The sequence below is a fragment of the Crassostrea angulata genome, chromosome 10 (genome assembly GCF_025612915.1).
Source record: "Crassostrea angulata isolate pt1a10 chromosome 10, ASM2561291v2, whole genome shotgun sequence".
Taxonomy (NCBI): Eukaryota; Metazoa; Mollusca; class Bivalvia; order Ostreida; family Ostreidae; genus Magallana; species Magallana angulata.
The window spans coordinates 18,317,573-18,327,579 of NC_069120.1; the positions used below are offsets into that span (position 1 = coordinate 18,317,573).

General features: G+C 33.4%; 2 pseudogenes; both read right to left on the minus strand.

Annotated features, from left to right (window-relative positions):
* Positions 1 to 919: 919 nt before the first annotated feature.
* LOC128167497 (uncharacterized) lies at positions 920 to 2,549 on the minus strand (annotated as a pseudogene).
* A 1,756-nt stretch (positions 2,550 to 4,305) lies between these two features.
* Positions 4,306 to 5,537, minus strand: LOC128167498 (uncharacterized; annotated as a pseudogene).
* Positions 5,538 to 10,007: the final 4,470 nt, after the last annotated feature.

The following is a 10,007-nucleotide window of genomic DNA, read 5'->3' on the forward strand; positions in this document are numbered from 1 at the left end:
TTACAGTTGAAACGATTGTATTCTAATATATATGTGTAATGCATTGGAGTTCCAGCGGCCTAAATGCTGAATAAAACTCTCAGAATAGCCTCGCCTACTAAACTGATATACAAGAGTCCTACATTTTTCTAATTTGTCTGGTGGCAGCCGACTTATCATATCAATAGAATCAACCTAAAATACCATAAATGGTGATGCATGTTACTGGCCAGAAAGTTTTCTTATCATTAATTGGAATATTAATCCTTCCACATAAATCAAACAAATTCATCAAATGATTTTTACATTTTTCAGACGGAGGAGGTTTAATAAAAAAGAAATCATCCAACATATGAGACATATCCCCTGCTTCTAGCTTGTTTAACATAACCCATTGAAGAGCTGTACCTAACTTCTCAAATATTTGACAAGAGCTACTTGTCCCCAGTGGCAAACAGCGTTCGTAGTAGAACTGACCTTTCCAAGTAAAAACCCCAAAAATGATAATCCTTTGGGTTCACAGGGATTATTCTGAAGGCATCCTTTATATCTGTTTTAGCCATAAGTGAACCCATCCCATATTGATGCACCAAACTGAGTATCGTATCAATTGAAACATAATGAACCTGAGAGTATTCCCTAGATATATTAGAATTAACTGAGTCCTGAGCAGGAAAGGATAAATCATGAATGATTCGAAACTTGTTTTGCTCGGATTTTGGTACAACCCCCAGAGGAGAAGTTTTAAAAAGAGGTAAAGGGGGTCTTGTGAATGGGCCAGCTATCCTCTGCTTACTTAAACCCGTATGAATGTAATCTTCAATAACTTCTGGGTGCTCATATGTAGACTTATGATTATGAGGAGGATGAATGGAAGGGGACTTAACACAGCCTAATCTACACCCAAATGTAAAGCCATTGACTAACAATTTTAATTCATCTGCCTCATAACCTAATAGTTCATTGTGAAGTCTTAACGGGTTTACTGGAGTTGGAAGAACCAGCGCCATTCCTGTTTGATGTGATAGATTTGGATGACATGTTTCTACACTGAAATCGGGGGTGGGGTTTACTACAGGCTTGGCAAGTATGGACGAATCGACAGGGTAGGGAGTTACATTTTTGGCCATTGTTATAATTGTAGCACTGTTTTGCCCGAAAGGGCTGCTGTTTACCATTATAAGCTTGGAATTGGGTAGGAGACTTTAAACCCATAGAGGCTACCTTAAGTCGCAACTCTGTTACTACTCTCTCCCACGGCAGGAGGGATGTCTCTCTTATTTTCCTAAATGACTCATCATACATTCTCCAGGGTTGGTCCCCATGAAGCTTGTGAATCTCCCTAATTGTAAACATGTATTTTAACAGATTGCATGCCTCATTGGGAAATTTCTGTAAGTAAATTGTACTGAATACCAGAAAAGCATCTGTCCATTGATGGATTGTAATATGTGTTTTATGTGAAACCGCATGTTGTAGCTCAATTTTCCCCGCTTGTACCACAATTGAAAGGGGTTCATCCCCTGAGGTCGGCAATAAATTTTTTAAGTCAACAAATTCATTGTTCCAAATTTTAAGTTTCAGTTTGGAGGAAACTGATGCTCCTAGAGGCACACAATCTGATAAGTGAATTTGAGGGCTACTAAAGCATGCAAAACTACTACCCGTACTCTGAGATAAATTGCCTGCGGGCTCACCTGTGAACACATTATCCAGTAATGTTCCCAGTGCAGAGGCAGGAATTGTGGCAGCCGCAGAGGCAGGAATTGTGGCAGCGGCCGGTATAGCTTCCCCAAGTACTGGTGCAGTATCCTCAACAGAATTCACCATTGGAGGTTGCCCAACAGTTTCACCGTTTTTTGTTTCTCACTAGCAGCTTTTTGTTGGTTTACAATTTCTTTTGCCAGAAGTTCATAATCAAGATTTGATAGCACATTGACAGTGTCAGTCTCCGCCTGTTTTCGGGTTCTTTTTTGCCCTTTTTTCCCATTATGTACTTCAGTTGGTGGTGTTGGTGGTGGTACTCCTCCCGTTGCCACATCATCTCTCATGGCTCTCTTTTTGGGTGGCATAATGACTAAATATATAATAAGAATAATAAGTATGAATCCTATCCTTTCACATATATGATTAGCCTAACCCATAAGCATTTTTTCATAATAACTTTTGCATTAACAGATGATTTCAACCATGTTCTAGGTATTTTGACCTGATAGTTAAGCGAATACCAACACAGATTTTGATATACATGTACATGTTAACATAAAATTCATAATAATAGGAACATGTCACACTGACCATATGGGTAACACAGACCCAATGTTCCTTCATCATTATTAGTACATGTAGATTCAAACATTATGTAACTAAATAGTCCATCATGACTTTAATTACATAACATTATTAACATTAAATTCATAATTGTAAGGAACATGTCCCACTGACCATATGGGTAACACAGACCCAATGTTCCTTCATCATTATTAGTACATGTAGATTCAAACATTATGTAACTAAATAGTCCATCATGACTTTAATTACATTACATTATTAACATTAAATTCATAATTGTAAGGAACATGTCCCACTGACCATATGGGTAACACAGACCCAATGTTCCTTCATCATTATTAGTACATGTAGATTCAAACATTATGTAACTAAATACTCCATCATGACTTTAATTGCATAACATTATTAACATTAAATTCATAATTGTAAGGAACATGTCCCACTGACCATATGGGTAACACAGACCCAATGTTCCTTCATCATTATTAGTACATGAAGATTCAAACATTATGTAACTAAATAGTCCCAACATGACTTTAATTACATAACATTATTAACATTAAATTCATAATTGTAAGGAACATGTCCCACTGACCATATGGGTAACACAGACCCAATGTTCCTTCATTATTATTAGTACATGTAGATTCAAACATTATGTAACTAAATAGTCCCAACATGACTTTAATTACATTACATTATTAACATTAAATTCATAATTGTAAGGAACATGTCCCACTGACCATATGGGTAACACAGACCCAATGTTCCTTCATCATTATTAGTACATGTAGATTCAAACATTATGTAACTAAATAGTCCCAACATGACTTTAATTACAAAACATTATTAACATTAAATTCATAATTGTAAGGAACATGTCCCACTGACCATATGGGTAACACAGACCCAATGTTCCTTCATCATTATTAGTACATGTAGATTCAAACATTATGTAACTAAATAGTCCCATCATGACTTAAATTACATAACATTATTAACATTAAATTCATAATTGTAAGGAACATGTCCCACTGACCATATGGGTAACACAGACCCAATGTTCCTTCATCATTATTAGTACATGTAGATTCAAACATTATGTAACTAAATAGTCCATCATGACTTTAATTACATTACATTATTAACATTAAATTCATAATTGTAAGGAACATGTCCCACTGACCATATGGGTAACACAGACCCAATGTTCCTTCATCATTATTAGTACATGTAGATTCAAACATTATGTAACTAAATAGTCCCAACATGACTTTAATTACATAACATTATTAACATTAAATTCATAATTGTAAGGAACATGTCCCACTGACCATATGGGTAACACAGACCCAATGTTCCTTCATCATTATTAGTACATGTAGATTCAAACATTATGTAACTAAATAGTCCATCATGACTTTAATTACATTACATTATTAACATTAAATTCATAATTGTAAGGAACATGTCCCACTGACCATATGGGTAACACAGACCCAATGTTCCTTCATCATTATTAGTACATGTAGATTCAAACATTATGTAACTAAATAGTCCATCATGACTTTAATTACGTAGCATTATTAACATTAAATTCATAATTGTAAGGAACATGTCCCACTGACCATATGGGTAACACAGACCCAATGTTCCTTCATCATTATTAGTACATGTAGTTCCAAACATTCATGTAACTAAATAGTCTCAACATGATTTTTAATTACATGTTAACATTAAATTCATAATTGGAAGGAAACATGTCCCACTGGCCATATGGGTAACACAGACCCAATGTTCCTTCATCATTATTAGTACATGTAGATTCAAACATTATGTAACTAAATAGTCCATCATGACTTTAATTACATTACATTATTAACATTAAATTCATAATTGTAAGGAACATGTCCCACTGACCATATGGGTATTCCTTCATCATTCTTTAGTATGCAAACTCACCAAACATAAAATTTATCAGTTCCAGCCAAAACGCTTAGTTCAAAATGAAAGCTGATACTCATCAACATGAAAAAATCACGCATTTAAATTTCAGGGAGTTAAGACATAAACTGCCCCTACACTGTCTTAATTAAAACAAATAAAATGTAAATATATATAAATATGGATATGTATATTCACATATCATTGAATATCATTATTCTAGAGTGGTAGCACATAAGATCGAAAATCATACTGGCCTCAAAACTTTTGAGTGCAGGATCACCGCATTCCAAATGCTGCGGCGAAACTTCCTCATGGGCTGGTCCTCGGCAGGGGTACACAGCAGATGGACACCATCCGGGCCTAAATAATGAAAGTCCTTCCAAAACCCCCGATGTCCCCGGAAATAAATTCCACCAAGGGGCTCAGCAAAACGTTTCAAATGTTCATTAGTCTGAACCACAAAGACGTTAAAATTTTGGCATGATGCAAACTGCATTCGGCGAATTAACTGGCCTATTATCACTAATTTTACTCCAACACCATCTCTTAAATACTGTCCAACAGATATAATATCCCTAGCTAATTTCTCACTGTTTGTACTTTCACAGATCTATATCATTTTCACCAATCTGTAAAAACACCACATCAGAAATTGAGTCAAAAAGCAGAATCTCCGCCCTAAAGACATGCTTGCTTAATCTCAAACCGCATTTTCCTCTAAATGATACTTTAAACACTTCAGGGTCCAAATTCAGATTGTCTGTTTCTGTCTGCATACAATAATCTCTTAATCTTCTGATGTAAGAATGTCAAATCACGCACACATTTAAAATACTCATTGTTTACATATTGTACCCCAACCGTAACCAGCAGAAATAATCATGCGATATCGCATACAACAAAAAACTAGAAACTGCGTTTCAAAAACCTACTGTATCAAAACATTACTCGTGCTAACACTCTCATAGATGAAGACAGAATGACCCTACTCTCACTGGTCAGATACTGACCGCATCAAACCACGTGACCGTATCGCTTAATTTGATTGGCTATTAAATTAAATTTGGGGAGAATTACACCATGAAATATTTAGCAATTACATAATAGGTCACTGGGAGGTTTTTAGACTAGGAATTTGGGCTAAAAATAGACATGGACAGTGACCACTGCAGGGAAATTACATAATATGGCCAACGACCTCTACAAGGCCTGGGAAAGAAATGCAACTTATCTAATCAAACATAAACATGAAAAATACAATAAATCAGCAAATAAAATTATAGCATTCAACACATAAATACAATTATTAACATAATTGTTGTTTTAGAACAAGGATATCTAATCAACTAACGCATCAATGGAAAAAGTCCCCCTTTTCAAAGAAAATTATTGAGTATGTCGTTTTCATAGATATATGTACATGTCGTTAACAGCAAAAATTACCAAAAAAAAGCATGAATTGGCGATGAAGCAATAGGTAAATGAAAATGTATACGGATAAATTTATTCCACGTGTTTATCTAGACTAGGCATACATGTATATCTGGAAATTATTATAAATTGCAATGGTTTTAATCACAAAAGAATCAAATTTATTCATGTAACCCCAAAGAATAATATTTTAATATGCTGGGCAGTAGAAATCAAACAGTTTTGCGTGAACATAAAAATACAGAAAATTTGGTCATCATCTCACTTGTATTTATAAAGATGAAACGGTGATTGTCGTGTTCTATAAAAACACGTGCTAAAAGTTTGTATTTTGCCTATATTCAATAACCTTTTTCTTTCATATCTTTGCATCTGTGACAAGTTCCCTTGGATTTTTATTCTTTAAAATTTATTTGTAACCATCTACATATATTCTTTAGTAGAGTTTGAGCCAGAGAACAAATCATTTACATTCCCATCCGATTCAATACTTGTACTGAAAATAGAGTAAAACAGTCCTTGTGCCTAAGTTGTGATGTATTTTTCCTAGGAAAATGTGCGGTCTGACCCCACATTTTAATAAGCTGTTGTAACTGTGGTAACTTTCATTTAGTATATGAAGAAATAGATGTTCCATCTGTGTAAAGTTTTGTTCGTCAATGTTGATAATTTACGTACTTTAAACTACTTGTACTTTTTGTGAACATTATTTAATGGCTTAGAAATAAATGTACATATTTAAAATTAAAATGTTTTTGTGTTCCATATGAGCTACGATTAACTAGCAGTGGAGAAAAAATTTACATAATCCACTAACACAGCTTATGTATTTTTCTGCAATGCTAGCTGCCTTCATACCATCATGAAACATAAAAAAGCATTTTATAATTAAAAATTTTTAAATTTAATTTTTCATTTCAACTTTTTTGCCTTGAGATTATTCTACTGCTTTCTGCAAGAATTATTCTCACTAGTTAAGAAAACAAAAATTTCATCTAGGTAGTACGAAATACCTTTGAAATTAATATTATAAAATATTTCTCAGATGCAAAAATTATGGCTTGATATCATCCATTTCCATTATCTCAAGTATCAAGTATAAATCATACCCATTAATTATTCAAGGAAAAAAATTGAGATACAACACACAAGTATTCTGATGACTTCGGAACCTACCACTGAATGAATTATTTGGTTTATGTGCAATTTTGTCTTATATGATTTAAAAATGTGTAACATGTTTTTTTTTATAGTAAAGACTACGAATTTGGACACAACCATGACCAGTATAGGTCATGTCATTCAAATTTCAAGGTCATATCAAAAAGTTAAAGATGATGACGTTTTCGATCAATTTTTACCGTCAATAATGTACTTAATTAAACCGCAATTTTTTTCAAACCAAAGGTCAAATTTTTATTATTTTGATTTATTTTGATAACGGGGTCATGACAATAATACTGTTAAATTTAATCAAATTTGAATTATACAATTCCTTTTTAGAGACTGTTCATTGCTGCAAATTTTCGTCTTAAAGGATAATTTACAAGCGTCATTTTACATTATATTATAAAAGAAACTACCTTAAGTTACCAGTTTAAAGAGCTAGGCCCACGAAGGGTCAAAATCGGCCCTGTCATGAAAATTAATGAAATTAGTGGAATATGTTGTTGAACTATTATAATTTACACCTCAGAAGTTATTATGACAAAATTAATTAAAACTGAGTTTTAACAGTCGGTCAGATATCAGTAGGTCTGATTGAAATTTCTACAAAAAGTAGCACATCCATTTATTTGCAACATGTACATGTATATGGAACAAATACCTTTTATCATAAATTGGATTCTTATAAATTATATTTGAACATATAATCAGCCATAATTAAATAACTTCAACCTTAAAAAAAATTACATATACTTAAATAGCAAGCTATTTTTAGTATAAAACACGAAATTTCAAACAAAAAATGATTGTTAATGCATAAACATGAATAGATACATACACCAATATTGGTCGTTTAAAAAAGCATTTTTAAATAATGTTCAAATAATTTCAGATTTTAAGTAACATACATGCATTATGTTTGAAAAGCAGCACACACATTTATTATATCTGAAGAAGTATCTTATTCGTATTGCAAATTCAAACAATGACTATCTAATTTTACACTCCCTTGAAATCAATTTTATGAAATATTTTCTGAAATACACAGAATAATGGCTTGATAATATGTAAAAGTTATTTCAAATCCATTATCTTACATGTAAATATTAAATATAAATCATACGCATTAATTACTCAAGAGAGAAAACAATTGATATGCAACATATTAGACGTTTGATGATTTCGAAACCTGCTGCTTGAATGGGTTATTTGCTTTTTGTTATTCATAGTTTTCATTCCAAAGAAAAAAAATATTAAATTTTCAGAAAATTTTACAATGGGAAATTTTAGCATATCCGTTTTGTACTATCTTAATTTTGCCTCAATTGCATAAGGGGTGCGCAACACCCGTGCCACCTTGTCGTTATGAATTTCAAATGCTCTGGGGTATGGTATATTACATAGTCTAAGGTATTAAAGGTATGAATGCAGAGAAGCCTACTGTATTTTCCTCTGACAGCGGAGCCCCAAGTTCGTTACAAATTGCGTCAAGTGATTCAAGAGGATCTTGACATATACGAGTCTGGGCCTACGAACTAAAAATCACTTAATGTTCTAATGTTTGGATTGGTTTTTCACTATCCAGTGCAAAGCTGTGAACATTGTTCGAAAGTAACACATGCAATAGAGCAACCGAAAGGTAGACATTTATCAATACGATAATGATTGTTGAAATAAAAACCGATCAATAAAAATTCCTCCGGTCGAATATGTTTTTTCAGGCCTGATGAAGCCCTAGGACCTATTGTTTTTAATCATACTAACAGTAGAATCAAATGATGTTAACTACATGTATGATAAACAAAACAGAGACTGGAGTCTATAGAACCGTAAACACTTTGCCTTGTGGTGCTTATATTTAATATTAGACATAGGTCTATTGTAAAATAAACCCGCTATTCTTCCCAGTAAAATTTCTAGAAAGATTTTCAAATGAAGCTGATCAGCATGCATTTCTGCAGATTTCATGTGGGTTTTTTCTAAAGTGATATTCTCGTGAATTACCATGTATTAATTCGTGAAGGGTAATTTTGATCTGGACAATTAGTAAGATTGAATTTAAAACAATAAGTTTGACCGGGGTTAGAGCCATGCCCCATGGGCCTTGTGTAACCCGTTGACTGCCCACGGCGGCCTTGACCTCTATATGGGAATTGTCACACAAGGTCGAATGCGGGGAGGGGGGAGTCCCTTTCTCTTGGCAAAGGACATGTTTGTTAACTCAGCAGTAAATAGAACGGTGGTTGTTGCATTTTAGGCACCTATGATGTGATTACATTATTGTCGGTCATACAAACCTTAGTAATAAAACTTGAAGCATTTGGCAAATTTATTTGAGAGGTTTGACATTTCTTGGCTTGTTAGTAAAGAATCCTTGCCATACGTAAAAAGCCAAAGATCAGCATCGATAGAACCCCAGCCCAATCTATGATTTCGAGAGCGTATTAATCGGAAGTATGTCAAAATTCAGTCAGTTCAAATCAGGTGAATGTTTGGCAGCGGTGCCAATATTTTTCATGAATTTGACATTTGCATGGATGTGTTCAGGGAAATTTGTTAGGTACATCGTATGATTTTTGTCGGACACATTTACCCATTGTAACTATCGGTAGGAACATAATGCCCATGTGATTTTTATGAATGTGCATTTTTTTTTTTAAAAATTATCTATTTATCATTTTTTTAACCTTTGATTTCCGGTCCTAAAAAGCACGTTTGGTTCATTTGTGACAATTAAACTACACTACTGTAGTAAATACGATACTGATTAATTGAATGAGTATATAAATATTTACCTCATTGCTTAAGAACATCTTTCCAGTGAGTGGATACTTCGTCGGACCTCTGTGCTTGGGATAATGTGCCCGTACTACTACCAATCAAATTAGCACTAAATTAATCATTTCATATATTTACTGTATATCCAGTTTTTCTTTTGTCACAAAGTTTGCAAAAAAGGGACGATTTAAGAAAATTATTTTTATTAATTTTCTGATCACTCAAAAATTGATGGTGTTAAATATGATCACGAAAAAAGCGAACAATAGATTATCGTGAAAACTAATAGAAATATGGTATGTTCTCTGTAATTCACAGCAAGGTATTAAGGTTCAAGATAATTTTTGTAATGAGAAAACCTCAAAGAGAGAGAATCTTAAAGCAATGTGAAAAAGTTTGAGTTAGTTTCAGTT